Source organism: Tamandua tetradactyla, chromosome 14, assembly GCF_023851605.1.
Source record: "Tamandua tetradactyla isolate mTamTet1 chromosome 14, mTamTet1.pri, whole genome shotgun sequence".
Taxonomy (NCBI): Eukaryota; Metazoa; Chordata; class Mammalia; order Pilosa; family Myrmecophagidae; genus Tamandua; species Tamandua tetradactyla.
The window spans coordinates 88,731,082-88,753,276 of NC_135340.1; the positions used below are offsets into that span (position 1 = coordinate 88,731,082).

The 22,195-nt window shown below is 41.5% G+C and overlaps 1 protein-coding gene and 1 pseudogene across 8 annotated transcripts in view; both read right to left on the bottom strand.

The window, feature by feature from the left end:
• Positions 1–22,195, bottom strand: part of TDRD9 (tudor domain containing 9) — a 231,751-nt gene that overhangs the window by 64,570 nt on the left and 144,986 nt on the right. The gene's annotated exons all lie outside the window — the stretch shown is intronic.
• LOC143655233 (uncharacterized) lies at positions 7,615–10,737 on the bottom strand (annotated as a pseudogene).

A 22,195-nucleotide genomic window follows, 5' to 3' on the forward strand; every position in this document is an offset into this window, starting at 1 on the left:
CCTTAGGAAACTAAATATCGGATTGCCCTATGATGCAGCCATAGCACTACTTGTTACATACCCAGAAGAGCTGAAAGTAGTGACACAAACAGACATTTGCACACCAATGTTCATAGCAGCATTATTCACAATCGCCAAAAGATGGAGACAATCCAAGTGTCCATCAACAGACAAATGGATAAACATATGGTATATACATACGACGGAATACGCAGCACTAAGGTGAAATGATGTCCTGAAGCATATGACAAGATTTTGAGCTTTGAGGACAAAATGCTGAATGAAATAGCCAGAAATAAAAGGGTATATATGGTATGACTCCATTTTTATGACCATGGTAAACATAAAATCAGAGGCTTATAATACAGAATACAGTGAACCTAGAGATGCATGGAAGCCAGAGATGGGTGAATGGTTAACTAATGAGGTTGAACTCAAATGTAAGGGAATAGATAGAAGAGAAGGTGGGTCACTAGTGGGTCTATAAGTAATATTTCCATATTGAAGGTGAACATGATTGAAAGAGGTTGTATAGACCCATGTGTTCCACTGAATAGCACTACAAGTATTAATAAGTTCCTGCACGAACTACTTCAAAGGTATGATTCTTGCACAAAGATTGTATAAATTCAAGATATAGGGGGAAAACCGCTATTGCATGTGATGAGCTATGTTTAACAAGATAATATCAACAGTACCACAGCAGCATCAGGGGTAAATAATGAGGGGAGGGACAAGAGTTAAGGGGAAGTTCAGATTTTTCTCTTTGGTGAGGGTGTGTTCATTGGTTATCTTTCTCTTGGGAACAATGAAATTATGTAAATTTGAGAGTGTTGATGGATTGTTGACTTTGGACATTATACCTGATGCCCAATGAATGGAGCTTGCTGAAGGATGATTGACTGAGAAGTAGACTGGTGAGTGATGATTTACACATATGATCAAATACTGTTCTGCTACAAAAAGGAATGAAATTGTGAGGCATGCAACATTGTGAATGAACTTGTGGAACATTTGGTGAGGCAAAATGAGCCAGAAACAAAAGAGTAATTGCTGGATGGTCTCCTTTAGAAAATGCTTATAAGAAAATAGGGGCCTAGAGTGTAAACTCTTACAGCAGTCACATTTAGTCTGGAGTGGTTATTATTATTTCTGGATTTGAGAGCTGTTTTATATATCCATGACCTGGTATTTAGAGACAGGAACAAAGCTGGTCAGGTAGGGATTAAGGTAATTCAGAATACAGGGGTAAAGAAGACGTTGTCTATATTTTAGAACCTCATCTACTCTTTGAGACCAAAGGAAGAAAGGATTATTTTATTCAGAACCCAAATTTTCTGTAGCACATAATCAAACTCAACCTATCTGGATACATCACTTAAACAATCCAAACACAGAGAGCCCAAAATAAGAATGAGGACCTTTAATCCAGTATTGCTTAATGTAGTGTCTGAATACATTCCAGACTATAGTAAGCAGATAATCAAATGGTACTGGCAAAGTCCCTTAAGGGATGAGAGAAAAAAATACGGAACTATTAAACTTTACCACAAGGGGAAACCCCAGACACTGTGTCAAATATTAGGGACACCCAAATCAATAGGCCAAGCTCTTGAGCTTGAGGCTTGCTCTTGTGGAGCTATATATATATGTATATGTATATATATATATATATATATATATATATATATATATACATATATATGTATATATATATGTATATATATATATACATAATATAGCTGAAAAGCTTAATCTACCTAGAGGTATGCCTAAAAGTTACTTCTGGAGGATCTCTTTTGTTGCTCACATGTGGTCTCACTCTCCCTAAGCCTAACCCTGCAAGTGAAATCATGGCCCATCCCCCCTACGTGAGACATGACATCCAGGGTTGAAAGATGGACATGACATCCAGGGTTGAAAGTCTCCCTGGTGGCACGGAAAATGACTGCTAGGATGAGTCTAGCCTTGGCACGGTGGTATCAACAATGCCATCCTGACCAAAAGGGGAAAAAGATGTGTAACAAATAAGGTATCAGTGGCTAAGAGAGTTCAGAGCTGAGAGGTTACTCTGGAAGTCACTCTTATGCAAGCTTCACTTAGACATTGCTACCTATCATAACTTGCCAAACCCCAATCAAAACCATTCCAAACAATCCTAAAGGACACCTAGGGCAATATTTAAGATTCTACAAAGGTTTCATGCACTAGGGTAACTTTCCATAAACCGACAACCTCCAGACGGGTCCCCGGACCAGATAAGTCCTGAAACCTAGAGGACCCACAGCCTCATCAGAACATCAGATAGTTCCATCTCCCTATCCCATATTACTGACAGCCCCTTCTAATATGAAAAAGTTAGAATGGTCATAGCTCAAATACCCTAAAGAGTGGGAAAGAAAGATCAAAGTTGATGGTCAAGTTATATAGAGAAGGTAGGATTTAACAAACGAATATGACTGCTGAATCATTAAACTGGTTATTTCTTTTACTCTCCAGTATCTTAGAGCAGCTAGAAATAAAACCCTAAAATTGTGGAATTGTAACCCATATTGAACTCTGAAATCTGTTCTCATCTCAAACTAACTGTTGTAATGTGCTTTGAATTGTATTGCTTTTTTATATATATCATTTTTTTCACAAAAAAGAAAAAGTCGATTGTGATGATAAAAAATATATATATGTATATATACATATACACACACACACACAGGGCACTTCCGGGAAGATAACTAAATAGAGTAGCTCGAGATTACCCCCACTCCACGGAAAAGTTAGAGAAGGGACACGAGGGTGACTGAAGTGACGACTCGGGAATTCGGCTGACCTGGGGAAGCTTCTGTACTGCATGGGCAGCCCTGGTTGCAGAGGCCAAGGAACTGAGAGGCAGAAACTGGAGCCTGGTGTGGAGGCGTGGAGTTCACAGGAGTGCACGGATGGGAGCTGGGGACCAGGAAGGAAACCAGGCCACATTCCTTGGGCACGCTACCCTCACAAGCACTACCCGGTGACCAGCGACTCACCTCACACTCCACACACCCAAACCCCATCACCCACTCATATCCCCCCACATTCCAGGTGCCCCCACCCCATCAGCCCCACGTTCATGTACATACCTGCCTCACACTTCCACCCCAAGTGCAGCCCAATCCACCTCTCCTGTACCCCTCCTAGCACTACCTCCCCCTCCCTGTTCGCTGCAGGCTGTTGCCAATGCATAAAGGCTGCAGGCACTAAACTCCATACCCAGGCTACCCCTGGCCCCTGCCCACAGTGTCACACAGCATCTGAGCTCTGCGCATCAGTTTACGGCATTCCTAGGCTCATGCATGCACAAAGCCCCCCAATTATGTCATTCAGTTCCGGGAACCAAACGTTACAGCAATCCTAGAACCGTGCATGCACACAGCCCTCAGCCACACTTTTCAGCTCTAAGAAAGTGGTGACCTGTGCAGGCCAGTCACATCTGCCCCTAATCCATGAAGGCATAAAGCCAAACTGCTGCCACAGCTCTATGTATGTGCACAAAGGGCCCCATGCCTTAGATCAGCACACACCAGGGTTACGCCCTTCAGACCGAAGCATCCAGACAACTACATCCTCTCTGGCCGCTGGGTGCCCACGTTCACAAGCATCAGCATAACATCCCCAACCTGTGCATATACCTGCCAAATGAATCTCCATACTGAGCACCCCACCCCGTACCCTGCTCCCTTCTGTACAACCATCCCACAAACACAAGGCCTTAGACTACTCAAAGAAATCAACTCCCAAAGTAAACCAATCATGATATTGACATGATGTGAAGACAGCAGAACATCACTAAGCATATCACAATGCAGATAGATATAGCCCTGCCTAATGACCAAATTAAAACACCAGAGGAGACACAGACATTGGAAGAACTAATCAAAGACGTCCATACAACACTACTTAATGAAATAAGGGGGATAGCAAATGACATAAAGGAAATCAAGAAGATAGTAGAAGAGCACAAAGAGGAACTTGAAAGAATAATTAAAAAACAGTGGATATCATGGAGATTAAAGACTCTACTGACCAAATAAAAAACATACTAGAGGCATACAACACCAGATCTGAAGAGACAGAAGAAAGAATAAGTGATAAGGAGGACAGGATAACTGACTTAAAAGACTCAAAACAGCAAATGGCAAAAAAGATGGAAAAATTTGAATTGGATTTCAGGGAAAGATAAACAAAACAAAGCGCACAAACGTAAGAATCACTGGTGTCCCAGAAGGAGAAGAGAGGAGCGTAAAGGGCTAGGAAGAGTAGTTGAGGATATAATCGGGGAAAACTGCCCAACCCTCATAAAGGACACAAACATGCTAGTCAAAGAATCCCAACAAACTCCAAACAGAATAAATACAAATAGGCCTTCCCCAAGACACATACTAATCAGTCTGTCAAATGCTGAAGAGAAGCAGTAAATCCTGAAAGCGGCAAGAGAAAAACAATTCACTACATACAAGGGAAACCAAATAAGACTGAGTTCAGACTACTCAACTAGGACCCTGGAGATGAGAAAACAGTGGTATGATATATTCAAGATCCTGAAAGAGATAGACTTTCAGCCAAGAATTCTGTACCCAGCCAAAATGTCCTTCAAAACTGAGGGAGAGATTAAAGTTTTCACAGAAAAGAAGTCCTGAAAGAATTTCTCAACAGGAGAATGGCCCTACAAGAAATACTAAAAGAGTTCTTCCAGCTGAAAAAAAGACAGGAGAGGGCGGTCTGGAGAAGGGCACAGAATTGAAGAGCACAAGGGTGATTTAAAGAATACAAAGAGAAAGAGGCAACAGAATATCTAGATCTCACAAATAAAATAAAAAAGATAAGATGGTGGATTCAAGAAATACCTTTTCAGTAGTAACTCTGAATGTTAACAGACTAAATTTACAATTAAAAGAAACAGATTGGCAGAATGGATTAAGAAACATAATCCGGTTATATGCTGCTTACAAGAGACACATCTTAGACTCAAGGATACAGATAGAATGAAAGTAAAAGGATGGAAAAAGATGTTCCATGCAAATTGTAATCACAAGAAAGCAGGAGTAGCTATACCAATAACAGATAAAATAGACTTTAAATGTAAAGATATCATAAGAGACAGAGAAGGGCACTATATACTAATTAAAGGGTCAGTTCACCCAGAAGATACAGCAATCATAAATGCCTATGATCCCCACCAAGGAACTCCAAAGCACATAAGAAAGACATTGGCAAAACTGAAGGAAGCGAGACATGCTTCAACAGTAATGGTAGGACACTTCAATACACCACTCTCCTTTACAGACAGAACAACCAGACAGAAGATGAACAAGGAAATAGAGAAGTTAAATAACTTGATAAATGAATTAAACCTAACAGACATATGTAGGTCACTGCATCCCAAAGCACAAGGATATACATTCTTCTCTAGTGTTCATGGAACATTCTCCAGGATAGGTAACATGCCAGGGCACAAAAAAAAGACCTTTATAAATTTAAAAACACTGAAATTATTCAAAGCACTTCCTCTGATCACAATGGGATGAAGGTGGATCTCAGTAACCACCAAAGAATGAAATCATTCACAAATATATAGAGATTACACAACATACTCTTAAACAACCAGCAGTTCAAAGAAGAAATCACAAGAGAAATCAGTAGCTATCTGGAGATGAATGAAAAAGAGAATACAACTTATCAAAACCTATGGGATGTGGCAAAGGCTGTGCTGAAAGGGAAATTTAGTGCCCTAAATGCCTATATTGAAAAACAAGAAAGAGTAAAAATTGAGGATTTAACAGCACACATGGAGGAACTTAAGAAAGAACAGCAAACTAACCCCAAAGCAAACAGAAGAAGAGAAATAACAAAAGATTAAAGCAGAGATAAATGAATGGGAGAACAAAAGAACAATAGAAAAAATCAATAAAACCAAAAGTTGGTTCTTTGAGAAAATCAATAAAATTAATGGACCACTAGCAAGACTGACAAAGAAAAAAAGAGAGAGGATGCAAGATAAACAAAATCAGAAATGAGAAGGGGTGCGTTACCACAGATCCTGAAGAAATAAAAGAAATCATAAGAGGACTATGAACAACTATACGCCAGTAACTAGACAGCTTGGATGAAATGGACAAATTCTTGGAGATACACAAACAAGCTACACTGACACAGGAAGAAATTGGAAGATCTCAACCAACCAATCACAAGTAAAGAGATTCAGTCAGTCATCAAAAATCTTCCAACAAAAGAAAAGCCCAGGGCCAGACAGCTTCAGAAGGGAATTTTACCAAACATTCCAAAAAGAACTAACACCAATCCTGCTCAAACTTTTTTAAAACTCTGAGGAAAAAGGAATTCCACCTGACTCATTTCATGAAGCTAATACCAGTTTAATACCAAAACTGGGTAAAGATGCTATAAGAAAGGAAAACTACAGGCCAATCTCTCTAATGAACATTGATGCAAAAATTCTCAATAGATTATTAGCAAACTGAATCCAACAACACACTAAAAGAATTATACACCATGACCAAGTGGGGTTTATACCAGGAATGCAAGGATGGTTCAAAGCAAGAAAACCAATTAATATAACACAGCACCTTAACAATTTGAAAGGGAAAACTCACATGATATCTCAATTGATGCTGAAAAAGCATTTGAAAAACTCAGCATCCCTTTCAGATAAAAACACTCCAAACATAGGAATCAAAGATAACTACCTCAATATGATAAAGGGAATATATGAAAACCCAATAGCCAGCATCATACTCAATGGAGAGAGCTGAAAGACGTCCCCCTAAGACTGGGAACAAGACAAGGATGCCCACTGTTACCACTATTATTCAACATTGTGCTAGAAGTTCTAGCTAGAGCAATCAGGCAGGACAAAGAAATAAAAGGCATCAAAATTGGAAAGGAAGACATAAAACTCTCACTATTTGCAGATGATACCATACTACACTTGGAAGATCCTGAGAAATCTATAGCAAAGTTACTTGAACTAATTAAATTCAACAAGGTGGTGGGATATAAAATTAATGTGCAAAAATCAGTAACATTTCTATACACAAGCAATGACCTAGCTGAGGAGTCAGTTAAGGAAAAAATTCCATTCAAAATAGAAACTAAAAGAATCAAGTACTAGGTGGTGTGACAGTGGCTCAGTGGCAGATTTCTCACCTGCCATGCCAGAGACCCATTTTAGATTCCCAGTGCCTGCCCATGCAAAAAAAAAAAAAAGACAAAGAAAAAATCAAGTACTTAGGAATGAACTTAACTAGGGACATAATGGACTTGTACACGGAAAACTACTAACACTGCTAAAAGACATCAAAGGAGATCTAAATACGTGGAAAGACATTTCCTGCTCATGGATAGGAAGGCCAAACATAGTTAAGATGTCAATTCTCCTCAAATTGATCTACAGACTCAACACAGTACCAATCAAAATTCCAACAACCTACTTTGAAGATTTGGAAAAGCTAACTACCAAATTCATATGGAAAGGAAAGAGATTCCAAACAGCTAAAAGCACCCTAAAAAGGAATAACAACAAAGTGGGAGGAATAACAATCCCTGACTTTAAAACCTATTATAAAGCCACAGTGGTCAAAACAACATGGTATTGGCACAAAGATAGAAGCACTGACCGATGGAATTGAATTGACAGGGCATACATAGATCACCAAATCTATGGTCAACCAATTTTTTCTTTTTTTGAAGAGAACAGATCTTTATTATATTTTTTAAGTGAAATCCATGCACACAGTTTGACATCAGGTAATGAAAAGGACAAACCCCAGAGATTGAGAGGTAGTTAACAGTTCGTTTTTATCTTTTATTTGGTCCTTTCCTCTAAAAATGTAGTTTAAACAATCCTTTTTGTATGCTATTAAAATTTTATAAAAAATATATTACCAGTCTATACGGTTTGATGTTTTTCTAGTGAGAAATTCAATACAAACATCCCCACCCACCCAGATGTTTATGAGGGTCACATATCACATCAAACGTATACTGCTGTAGAAAGGGAGACAAAAAAAAAAAACTTATTTTACAAACACCCAAAGTTAATGTCTCCTGTTGTGATTTCTTCATCTCATGTTAAATGCCTGACAGATGTGAATACTTTCCTCATATTTATTTCGTAGTCAAGGTTTCCCTGGAATTTAGTATTTGATGAGAACTAATTCCTATAGAAAAGTTTTCTCATAGCCATTAAATTTATTACATCATTATGACTATGTATTCTCTAATGAGCTCTGGTTTAAGGCTTTTGCATATGGAAATCTATCCTCTAGGGGTCTTCTCATACATGAATTTTGTTTTGTTTTGTTTTGTTTTTCATTGCATGGTGTGTTTTTTTCATTTCTAATTTTTTTTAAAATACCAAAAAACACCAAACACAAACATTCGTAATTTTTTATCATTCTGTTCTACACATATAATCAGTAATTCACAATATCATCACATAGTTGCATTCTGTATGAATTTTATAATGATTAGTCAGGGATAACCTGTGGTTGAAAAATTTCCCACACGTATTACATTCATAGGGTTTCTGTCCAGTATGAATTCTCTGATGTGCAACATGTGATGAACTTTGTGTAAAAGTTTTCCCACATGTATGACATTTAAAGAGTTTCTCTCCTATATGAATTCTGCGATGTTGAATAAGAACTGAACTTTGGCCAAAAAACATCCCACATTCTTCACATCGATATGGTTTCTCTACATTATGAATTCTCTGGTGATTACTAAGGGATGAGTTACACCTGAATGTTTTCCCACATTCATTACATTTATACGGTCTTTCTCCAGTATGCATTCTCTGATGCTGAATGAGAGCTGAACTTTGTCTGAAGGCTTTTCCACATACTTTACATTTACATGGTTTCTCTCCGGTATGAATTCTCTCATGAATAAGTGTTGAGCAGGAACTTAAGGTTTTACCACATTCATTACAACTATAAAACTTATCAGTATGAATTATTCGGTATCTATTAAGTTGTGAAATAGAAGTGAAACCTTTACCACATTCACTACATCTATAGGGCTTTTCTCCAGAGTGAATTCTTTCATGTTTGCTGAAGGCTCTCCCACATTCACTACATTTAAAAGGTTTCTCTCCATTGTGAATTCTCTGATGACAATGAAGGGATGAACTAGACTTAAAAGTGTTGCCACATTCATTACATGAATAGGACTTATTTCCGGAATGAATTCTTTGACATCCAGGAAGGTATATGCTGCAACTAGATGACTTCCTACCAGGATTATATTTATAGGGATTTCACCAGCATGGATTTTTTGATGTATAAAAAGGCCTGACCTTCAGCTTAAGGATTTGCCACATTCTTTACATCTATAAGATTCCTCCACAGTATGGGTTCTTAGATGTTTATAAACAGATGTACTACAAGTGAAGGATTTCCCACATTGTTTACACACATAGGGTTTCTCTCCAGTATGAGTTATTTGATGCTGAATTAGAGCTGAACTTTGCTGGAATGCTTTCAAACATTCTTTACATTTAAATAATTTCTCTCCACTGTGGTTTTTTTCATGTTTATACGGGATGAATTATTAATGAAGGTCTTCTCACACATATTGCATTTATACCATTTTTCTGTTGCATTGATTTTTGGATGGTTAAGTAAGTTTGAATTCTGTTTGAAGGTATTTCCTTGTATTTCACATTTTGGCAGTGTTTTTTCCCCTAGGAACTATCTGTTGTCTATCAGGGACTGGCTTTTAGGCTTAACTTTCGGCCAAATTCAATATTTCTATAGCTTCTTTCTACAGTGAGAATTTTTTCCTTTCTATCCAGTTTTTCTCATCTATTTTCATATATGTAGGGCTTTTCTGATTTAAAGTCCCAAGGTCCATTCCTTTTGGATCTTGTCATTACCAGTCCCTGAAATGAGTCTTGTGTTCGAGTTGACTGTTCCTCCATTCTAGAGAGGAGCCTCCAGGACTTTCTTTCTCTAACTTCCATGGCTCTTCTCCTTGCTGCAACAGGGAGATCACTTTTGGTTTGGAAAATGGGAGTCCCACTGAGATCATATTCCTGTAGTTCTCCAGCATCACATCCTGGTACAAGTTTCTCTGAGAAGGATCGAGCTTTTTTCACTCATCCCGAGTAAAGAGCACAGCCACGTCCTTGAAGGTTACGGACACCTGAGACCTTGCTTCCCCCTGTTCAGTAGCCATTACTCTTTCTGGGTTCTTCCCTTGGGCAGAGTCTCCGAAAGTTGGGAGGTCGGGTTTCATCCCATAGTTGACCCCTGGGCTGACCTCGGCCCTGGAGCCACCTGCCCCAGAGGCAAACACACAGCGCCCAGAGACAGGCCAGGAGGGGCGGGGGTCAACTGATTTTTGACAAGGCCCCTAAATCCTCTGAACTTGGACAAAATAGTCTTTTCCATAACTGGGCAAAAAGGAACCAGGTATCAATAGCCAAAAGAATGAAAGAGGGTCCCTATATTGCACCCTACATAAAAATTAACTAAAGTGGATCAAACATCTAATTATAAGAACTAGCACCATAAAGTGTCTAAAAGAAACTGTAGAGAAATATCTTCAAGACCTAGTAATAGGAGGTAGCTTTCTAAACTTTACATCCAAAGCACAATCAACAAAAGAAAAAATAGATAAATGGGAACTCCTCAAAATCAAATGCCTCTACACCTCAAAAGACTTTATGAAAAAGGTGAAGAGGCAGCCAACTCAATGGGAGAAAATATTTGAAAATTACATATTGGGCAAAGGTTTGATTTCCTGTATATATATATAAAGAAATCATACAACTCAACAACAAAAGGACAAACAACCCAATTATAAAACGGGCTAAAGATATGAATAGACATTTTTATGAAGAGCAAATACAGAAGGCTCAAAAGCACATGAAAAGATGCTCATTTTCACTGGCTATATGGGAAATGCAGATCAAGACTACAAATGAAATACCACCTCACACCTACAAGAATGACTGCTATTAAACAAACAGGAAACTATAAATGTTGGAGAGGATGTGGGGAAAATGGGACACTTATGCACTGCTGATGGGAATGTATAATGGTGCAGCCACTATGGAAGGCCATTTGGCAGTTGTTTAGGAAACTAAATATTGAGGTGCCCTATAACCCAGCAATAGCACTACTTGGTATACACCAAGAATAGCTGAAAGCAACAACACAGACATTTGCACACCAATATTCAAAACAGCATTATTCACAACTGCCAAAGGATGAAAATAACCAAATGCCCTTCAACAGTTGAGTGGATCAACAAAATGTGGTATATACATACTGTTCTAGTTTGCTAGCTGCCAGAATGCAACACACCAGACATGGATTGGCTTTTAATAAAAGGGGATTTATTTTGTTGGTTCTTCAGAGGAAAGGCAGCTAACTTTCCACTGAGGTTCTTTCTTATGTGGAAGGCACAGGATAGTCTCTGCTGGTCTTCTCTCCAGGCCCCTGGGTTCCAACAACTTTCCCCGGGGTGACTTTTTTTGCATCTCCAAAGACCTGGGCTGAGCTGCAAGTGCTGAGATGAGGAATGCTGAGCTGCTAGGCCATGCTACATTGCGTTCTCTCATTTAAGCACCAGCCAATTAAGTCAAAGGTCACTCACTGCAGCAGACATGCCTCCTAGCTGACTGCAGGTGTAATTAGCAACAGATGAGGTTCACGTACCATTGGCTTATGTCCGCAGCAACAAAACTAGGTATGCTCACCTGGCCAAGTTGACAACTGAATCTAACTAACACACATACAATGGAATATTATGCAGCAGTCAGACAAAACGACGTCCTGAAGCACATGACAAGATGCATGAGCCTTGAGGACATAAGGCTGAGTGAAATTAGCCAGACACAAAAGGATAGATACTGTATGATTCCACTTTTATGATGAGCATAAAGGTATAACCAGAGGTTTATAATACAGAATACAGGGGACTTAGAGACACATAGAAGCTAGGGATGGGTGAACCACTAGCTAAAAAGGTTGAACTCCAATGTAAGGGAATAGTTAGAAAGGTCATTCTCTAATGGGTCTATAAGTAATATTACCATATTGAAGATGTACAAGATTGAAAGGGGTTGTATAGACCTATATGTCCCACTGATTAACATTAGAAATATGAATAAGTTCTCACAAGAATCACTTCAAAGATATGATTCTTGTACAAAATGTGTTTAAGCCCAGGATATGGGGGAAAATTGCTATTGCATGCTATGAGCTATGTTCAAAAGGAAACCATCAGCACTACCACAGCAACAGCAGAGGTAAATAATGGGAGGGGGGACAAGAGTTAAGAGGAGGTTTAGATTTCCTATTTGGTAAGGATGTGTCTGTTGGTTTTCTTTCTCTTGGGAACAATGAAATTATCTAAAATTGAGAATACTGACAGACTGTGGACTTTGGGCCCTATTCATGATACCCAATGAATGCAGGTGGCTGAAACAGATTGGCAAACGTTAGTGTACACTTATGAACAAAGGTTTTGCTGCTACAAAAAGAAACAAAGTCGTGAGGCATGCAACGATGTGAATGAACATGTGGGACATTTGGTGAGACAAAATAAGCCAGAAACAAAAGAACAAGAATGGTATGGTCACCTTTAGAAAACGCTTATAAGAAAACAGGGGCCGAGATTGTAAGCTGTTAGAGCAGACATATTAAGTCTGGAGTGGTGATTATTATTTCTGGATTTTGAAAGGCTGTTTTATATATATAACCTGATATTCAGAAATAAGAACAAAGCCGAACAGGTTGGGGTTAAAGTAATTCAGAACATAGGGATAAGGAAGACAGTGTCTATCTCTTAGAACCACACATACTCTTTGAGAACAATGGAAGAAAGGTTTATTTAATCCGGAACTGAAATTTTCTGCAGTGCATAAGCTAATTCAACCTATCTGTATAGCTCATTTGAACAAATGAAACACAGGGACCACAGAATAAGAAAGAGGTCCTTTAATACCATATAGATTACTGTAATGCCTGGATACATTCTACAGTATATTAAGCAGATAATCAAAAAGTATTGGCAAAGTCCCTTCAGGGATGGGAGAAAGAATATGGAACTACTAAACCTTACCATCAGGGAATCTCCTGATATTGTATCAAATTTTAGGGACACCCATGGATGGACCTTGAGGACATTATGCTGAGTGAGATTAACCAAAAACAAAAGGACAAATACTGTATGGTCTCACTGATATGAACTGACATTAGTGAGTAAACTTGGAATATTTCGTTGGTAACAGAGACCATCAGAAGATAGAAATAGGGTAAGATACTGGGTAATTGGAGCTGAAGGGATACAGATTGTGCAACAGGACTAAATATAAAAACTCAGAAATGGACAGCACAATACTACCTAACTATAATACAATTATGTTAAAACACTGAATGAAGCTGAATGTGAGAATGATAGAGGGAGGAGGGCTGGGGACATAAATGAAATCAGAAAGAAAGATAGATGATAAAGATTGAGATGGTATAATCTAGGAATGCCTAGACTGTATAATAATAGCAACTTAATGTACAAATTTAAAAAATTATTTTTGCATGAGAAAGAACAAAGGAATGTCATTACTGTAGAGCGCTGAAAATAGATGGTAATTAATACTTTAAAATTTCAACTTACATGTGAGACTAAAGCAAAAAATGTATATTTGGTACAAAATTTATATTTTCACTAGTGCATTTCCTAATACAACTCATGTAGATAGCTTAATTGAATACCATAACTACTTGGAACCTTGGGTAGGACATGAGATTTTGTTGGTTTGTTCAGAGAGATGCCCCAATGAATCCCAGAGTGATCTGATCAGTGCGTGGAAAAGCATTTGCAAAGTCCCCTTCAGGGAATGGTGAGAACAGAGAGAAATTCAACTTCCACAAGTTGAATTCTTGATATTCTCACAAGCAGTGTGGACAACCAAAGCTATAGGCTGAGCCCCCAGTCTTGGGGTTTGTTCATATAAATCTTAACACCACAAAGGATAAGTCAAGCCTACTTAAAATTAGGCCTAAGAGTCACCCCCAGAAGAACCTCTTTTGTTGCTCAGATGTGGCCGCTCTCTCCAGCCAACACGACAAGCAAACTCACCACCCTCCCCGTCTACATGGGACATGACTCCCAGTGGTGCGGATCTTCCTGGCGACGTGGGACAGAAATCCCAGAATGAGCTGAGACTCAGCATCAAGGGATTGAGAAAACCTTCTTGACCAAAAGGGGGAAGAGTGAAATGAGACAGTGTCAATGGCTGAGAGATTCCAGAGTCGAGAGGTTATCCTGGAGGTTATTCTTACGCCTTAAGTAGATATCACCTTGTTATTCAAGATGTAATGGAGAGGCTGGAGGGAACTGCCTGAAAATGTAGAACTGTGTTCCAGTAGCCACGTTTCTTGATGATGGTTGAATAATGACACAGCTTTCACAATGTAACTGTGTGATTGTGAAAACCTTGTGTCTGATGCTCTTTTTATCTACCTTGTCAACAGAGGAGTAGAACATATGGAATAAAAATAAATAATAGGGGAAACAAATGTTAAAATAAATTTAGTTTGAAATGCTAGTGATCAATGGAAGGGAGGGGTAAGGGGTATGGTATGTATAAAACTTTTTCTGTTTTCATTTTATTTCTTTTTCTGAATAGATGCAAATGTTCCAAGTAATGATTATGATGATGAATATGCAACTATGTGATGATATTGTGAATTACTGATTATATATGCAGAACGGAATGATCAAAACAGGAATGTCTGCATTTGCTTTGTGTTTTTTGGTATTTAAAAAAATAAAATAAATTAAATTAAAAAAAATTTTTTAGGGACACCCAAATGAATAGGTCATTCCCTCGATCACATGGCCTACTCTTGTGAAGCTTGTGTAGGTAGCGGAGAAGCTTAGACTACCTATAGGCATGCCTAAGTGTTATATATGGAGTATCTCTTTTGTTGCTCAAATGTGACCTCACTCTCTCTAAGTCCAACTCTGCAAGTGAAATCACTGCCTTCCCCTCTACATGGGACATAACATACAAGGGTTATGGAAAGTCTCCCAGGAGATGTGGGAAACGACTCCTAGGGATGAATCCAGACCTCGCACCATGGGATCAGCAATTCCATCCTGACCAAAAGGGGGAAAAGAAGTGTAATTAATACAGTAACAGTGGCAGAGAGAGAGTTCAAACAGAGACGAGAGCCTTCTCGGGTGGTTGCTCCTACACAAACTTCAGGTAGACCTTGCTACCTATCACAACCTGCCAACCCCCAACCAGGACCATTTCAGCCAATCCTAAAGAACACCTAGGACAATATATAAGATTCCACAAGGGATCCAGGCACTAGAGTAACTTTCCAGAAACCTACAACCTCTAGATGGGTCCCTGGTCCAGATAAGTTCTGAAACCTCTCAGCCTCTCAGTTTCATCTCCCTACCCCATATTAGTGACAGACTCTTCTAATATGAAAAATTCAGAATTGCCATAGCCCAAATACCTCTAAAGAGAGGGATAGAAAGGTCAAAGGTGATGGTGGAGTTATACAGAGAAGATAGGATTTATAAATGAATACGAATGCTGAATCATTAAATTGATACCTCTTTTAGTCTCCAGTATTTTAGAGCAGCTAGAAGTAAAAACCTAAAATTGTGGAATTGTAACCCATGTCAAACTCTGGAATATGCTCTACAACTAAATGTGGTGCTGTGCTTTGAAATTTATAGTTTTGTATATATGTTATTTTCCACAAAAAAAAGAAGGAAAAAAAGTCAATTGTGATGATAAAAAAAAAATTTATGTTCTCTAGCCTCCTATTGTAAAAAGGAATTTTATAAAGCTTAACAGTAGCTAATTTTTCCTGCTTAATTTAGCTATTTATATATATCTTAGCTTCTGAAATATCCAGCAAAAGCATTTGTGTCATTTTGTATTCATGGCTATGCATTTGGTGTGAGTTAAGAATTATAAAGAAAAGAATTATGGGCCCCATCAGGTTGAAAATAAACAATCCGAGACTTTCCCAGGGCAGTTATCTGTTTCTCGCCCTTCCCCCCCCTGACTCCTTGCGCCTAAATCACTTGTAAAACTGTGGCTATCTGCAATAGCCACTCCCATGACTCATGCTCAAGAAATGCTCGCTGTGAAACTGTTAAAAGTGCTTGTTGTAAAGCTGCTCTTATCTGCTTTTTGCAAAACAGCACCTGTGACCCATGCTCGACTCCCACCCCCCTCATCTTACCCCTTTTAAAAACTTTTACAAGCTCAGGCAAGGGGCTCTCTGTTCCTGCGTGTTCAGCGAGCCCCACACATGTGTGGAAAATAAACCCCTTGCGTGTTGCATGAAAGAACGTCTCTTGGAGTCCTCCTTTGCGTGGCAAAATTCTCAAATTCTTACATTTGGAGGTTCCACCGAGATCGGCTCTTCGTAAGGGGAGGCTCCAACAGCTCTTTCTCTCGGGGTAAGTGAGGCCTTTTTGTCTGAGGTGCGATCGCTTAGTCTGTCAGACTGGCAGTGACTGTCGGAGAGTCGCGTGAGCACTCCCCGACCGCAACCGACAGACGTGTCCGGGGTTGCAGGTCACTCTCCCGAGGGACGCCTCGGGATTGGGGGACCTCCGGGGACGCCTGGAGGATTCCTACAGGGCCGACTCTGATTCTGTTTTCCTTCTGACAGGGGGAAACTCGATCATAGTCATCAGGCCAGTCTGAGCTGTGTCTCTGAAACTGTGTAAACGTGGTGTGCCGGCTCTGTGTGTGTCTGTCTGTATTTGTGTGTTGGGAATTGTTTTTGTTTTACCGAAGATGGGTCAGGGAATGTCGACTCCACTTTCTCTGACCTTAAGACACTGGTCGGAGGTCAGGGAAAGAGGTCAGAATCTATCTTTTATTGTAAAGAAAGGCAAATAGCAGACATTCTGCTCGGCCGGGTGGCCCTCTTTTAACGTGGAATGGCCTCGGGAAGGAGCTTTTCATCTACCCTTGATTTGGGCCGTCAAGTCAGTCATCTTCCGCCCTGACCCGTATGGCCACCCGGACCAGCAGCCCTACATCATGGTTTGGCAGGACCTGTGTGAAAATCCACCTCCATGGGTAAAGCCGTTTCTTACTCCTCTTGGTCAACATGACTCTCCCTCTGTACTTCCAATCAAGGAGCCGGGTCCTTCTCAAGCTCAGAAACTCTATCCTTCCTTACCTCCTGCAGTCCTACCGGAATCCCAATCGGATCTACTCCTCTTCGACGCAGGTCCTTCTTCCCCTCCTCCCTACCCTTCAGCTCCGGTACAGGACCCCCCTTCTCTCAGCTCACCTTCTCCCTCCTCTAGTTCTCTCTCCCCGCTCTCTTCCATTTCCTCTTCGCAGGTTCACCAACAGACTATCCCAGATGAACCAGGACTGGCACATAGTACACGAAGCAGACGAGCACTAAGCCCATCTGATGTGGCGGTCACTCTCCCCCTCAGACCGCACGGGCCTCCAGTGGATGATGGACATGGGGGAGAAATGCCTGCTCTACAATACTGGCCCTTTTCCTCCTCTGACTTATATAACTGAAAAAATAATAACCCTCCTTTTTCCGAGGCTCCCACTAGGCTGACTGGATTGGTGGAGTCCCTTATGTTCACTCACCAGCCCACTTGAGATGATTGTCAACAACTCCTGGGGACTCTCTTCACCACGGAGGAGTGAGATCGAATCCTACCGGAAGCCAGGAAGCAAGTTCCTGGACAAGACGGGAGACCCACCCAACTCCAGCATATCATCGATGATCGGTTCCCGCTGCGCCGCCCTAACTGGGACCCGAACACCTCTGAAAGTAAGGAGCATCTGTCCATCTATCGCCAGACTCTAGTAGCGGGTCTCCGAGCAGCCGCATGCCGGCCCACCAATTTGGCCAAGGTAAGAGGGGTTATTCAGGGAGAGGACGAATCGCCCTCAGTCTTTTTAGAAAAACTAATGAAAGCATACCGTAGGTATACTCCATTTGACCCTCAATCAGAAGATCAAAGAGCCTCAGTGGCCATAGCCTTTATCGGCCAATCAGCTCCAGACATTAGACGCAAGCTGCAGCACTTAGACGGGTTGCAGGACCTAGCCTTGCGAGATTTAATCAAAGAAGCTGAAAAAAAAAATGTTTTATAAAAGAGAGAGGAAAAAGAGTTGGTAAGAGAGAAAAGGAGAATGAAAGAATTAACAAAAATCCTGGCCACAGTAGATGAAAAAAACACTGAAAGTAGAGGACAAGCTAAAAAAAATCCCTTGGTCGGCGTTATCGTACCCCTCTTAGTCCAGACCAGTGCGCCTACTGCAAAGAAACTGGGCACTGGGCCAAAAACTGTCCGAAAAAACGGAGGGGTACTAAGCCCCCAAATTGGCAACAACCGGCCACGTTGGCTCTAGAAAGTGAAGACTAGGGGAGTCAGGGCTTGGGACCCCTCCCCGAGCTCAGGGTAAAATTTAATGTGGAGGGGGTACCAATTAATTTTGGAGTCGACATGGGAGCAGTAATATCGGCCCTCCAAGAACCTACAGGCCCGCTCTCTACAAAAAAGTCCTTGGTGCGGGGAGCAAATGGCAGTCGCTACTGCACCTGGACTACCAAAAGAACCATGGACCTGGGGAAGGGGAAGCTTCAACACTCCTTCCTAGTTATCCCTGAGTGCCCTGCCCCGCTTATGGGAAGAGACTTGTTAACTAAACTAAGGGCGAGAATCACCTTCAATCCTAAGGGGCAAAAGGTGAAATTTTTAAACCCGCTAGTAAGCCAACCTGTAATAACTGCCCTCACCTTGCCAGTCGAAGAAGAATATCAGCTGTATATAAAACCAGAACAGCTCCGCAGTTCTATTCCTCAAGCCTGGCTTGAAGAATTCCCTAATTCCTGGGCAGAAGTTGCCGGGTTAGGGTTGGCGGTCAATCAGCCCCCAGTAGTAGTGACCCTAAAGCCCACCACCTCTCCAATTCAGGTAAAACAATACTACTTAAGCAAGGAAGCCCAGGAAGGAATCAAGCCCCATATAGAGAAATTCCTTGGCTTGGGAGTACTTAAGCCCTGTCAATCAGCCTGGAACACTCCCTTATTGCCAGTCAAAAAGCCAGAGACTAGAGACTATAGACCGGTGCAAGACTTACGGGAAGTAAATAGCAGAGTGCAGGACATACATCCTACTGTGCCAAATCCCTATAACCTGCTCAGCACTCTCCATCCTGAAAAGACTTAGTATACTGTGCTTGATCTAAAAAAAAATTGCTTTCTTCTGCCTGCCCTTGCATAAGGACAGTCAACCCTTGTTCGCTTTTAAGTGGATCTATCCAGAGACGGGATCCTCAAACCAACTGACTTGGGCACGTTTGCCCCAGGGGTTCAAAAACTCCCCCACCATTTTTGATGAAGCTCTTCATAGAGACTTAAGCTCCTTCAGAAGTCAGCATCCCAGAGTCACCTTGCTACAATATGTGGACGACTTACTGTTAGCAGCAGACACCAAGGAGGACTGTGAGTATGGGACCCAAAAACTGTTAAGTGAGCTAGCCGCACTGGGGAACCGAGCCTCAGCCAAAAAAGCCCAAATCTGTAAAAGGGAAGTAATCTTCCTGAGATATACTCTTAAGAATGAAAAGCGATGGCTCACTGAAGCTAGAAAGAAAACTGTAACACAAATACCCCCGCCCACGACCCAAAAGCAGCTACGAGAATTCTTAGGGACAGCGGGATTCTGCCGGTTATGAATCCCAAGGTTTGCAGCCCTTGCTGCCCCATTATTCCCCTTGCTCAAAAGGAGCGCTGATTTCCAGTGGAGAATAGCCCAGCAGGAAGCCTTCGACAGCATTAAGAAAGCGCTCCTGTCAGCTCCAGCTTTAACCCTCCCAGACGTGAATAAACCTTTCACGCTCTACATAGAAGAAAGGAGAGGCGTGGCTAGAGGGGTCCTAACAGGCTTTAGGCCCCTGGAAAAGACAGGTAGCCTATCTGTCCAAGCGATTAAATTCAGTTGCCAGTGGATGGCCACGCTGTCTCAAAGCCATGGCGGCAGCTGCCTTCCTGGCAAAAGACGCAGACAAACTCACTCTAGGACAGAAGCTGACCATAATAGCCCCTCACGCCCTGGAAAGCATAATCCACCAGCCTCCAGATAGATGGATGTCAAATGCCAGAATTACCCACTATCAGAGCATCCTCCTAGACAAGGACAGGGTGACTTGCGGGACCCCGTCAGCTTTAAACCCCGCTACCCTGCTCCCGGACGAGACCGCGGGACCTGTGCAGCACACTTGCCAAGAGATATTAGCTGAAGAAACCGGAATCCGCAGAGACTTAAAAGACCAATCATTGCCTAACTCGGAAGTAACCTAGTTTTCGGATGGAAGCAGCTTTCTCCAACACAGTAAGAGACGAGCGTGAGCGGTGGTAGTCAGTGGGACAAAAGTTATTTAATCATCTAGCCTCCCGGAGGGAACATCTGCCCAAAAGGCTGAACTAATTGCCCTCACAAAAGCTCTAAAATTAGCAAAAGAAAAGCGAGCAACTATCTATACAGATAGCCGTTCTGCCTTTGCTACTGCCCACGTACATGGGGCAATTTACCAACAAAGAGGGCTATTAACCTCAGCTGGTAAAAAAAAAAAATCAAACACAAAGAGGCTCTGACCCAATAACCCTGGGTAATAAGCAAGCAGATGAAAAAGCAAAAGCGGCAGCAGTAAAGGACCCTGTAGACTTGGTCCTAGTAACCAAAGAAAACCCAGCAACCCCCTGAAACACTATCTGAAGTTGCACCCCTAGGAGAATCGGAAGCCCTAGCTTACATACAGCAAGTCCACCAGCTCACTCACCTGGGGACAGGGAAACTACAGCAGCTCCTGCAAGACCAGAGGGAATTGTACCCTCTGACAGCCTCAAAAAAGAAAAGCTGGCAGATCGCGTAGCTAGAAAATGTCAGGCGTGTCAAATTGTGAACGCCTACCCCACCAAAGCTCCTAACGGAAAAAGACTAAAGGGAACTCAACCTAGGCAGTTCTGGGAAGTCGACTTTACTGAAATTAAACCTACAAAATATAGACTTAAATACTTACTAGTTTTTATAGACACCTTTTCAGGATGGGTTGAAGCCTACCCAACTAAGAGAAAAACAGCCCAGGTCGTAGTCAAGAAGATTATAGAAGAAATTTTTCCCCGGTTCGGACTACCAAAGGTAATAGGGTCAGATAACGGACCCGCATTTGTAGCCCAGGTAAGTCAGAGTGTGGCCAGGATATTGGGGATTAATTGGAAATTGCATTGCGCATACAGACCCCAAAGTTCAGGACAGGTAAAAAAATGAACAGGACAATTAAAGAAACCCTAACCAAATTAGCTTTAGAGACTGGCTTGAAAGATTGGACCATGCTCCTGCCTTATGCCCTGTTCAGAGCCAGAAGTACCCCCTCTGCTCTCTTGTGTAATCTAACCCCTTATAAAATCTTATATAAAGCACCACCTCCAGTCAAGGACATGTCCTCCATTCTAGAGATTAATAGTTCCCTTCATACCCCCTTGCTTGACAAGCTGCGAGCCTTGGAAAAAGCCCAGCGGTTCCTGTGGCGGCAGCTCTCCACCTCCTACCAGCCAGGAGACAACAGAACTCCGCATCAATATCAGGTAGGAGACTTCGTCTATGTCCGCTGCCACCAAGTCCAGACTCTTGAACCTCACTGGAAAAGACCGTATCAGGTACTCTTGACCACCCCCACCGCAGTCAAGGCTGATGGCATCGCATCCTGGATCCATGCGTCTCATCTCAAACCTGCGCCTTTGCCCTCTGAGTCCCAGTAGAAACTGGAAAAGACTGACAATCCTCTCAAGCTGCGGGTTCGTAGAGTTACTACTCCTTCTCCTCCTTCCCCTAGGGGAACCCAATTCCAACCCGCATAAGCCTTGGAAATGGACAATAACCAGATGGGATGATGAGAAGACTATAAAAACTTGGGAAGGAGCAGGGGAGCCTTCTTTTCTAGTGACCCCTTGTAATCTTACCACTCTGGGGGTAACTGTCGCTGCCGGTATAGGCACAGGGACTGCTGCCATTGTACGTAGCAATCAACAAACCAGTCAATTACAAGCCGCGATAAATCAAGACTTAAAAAAAAATAAAAAAATCTGTCTCACTCTCTAACCTCCCT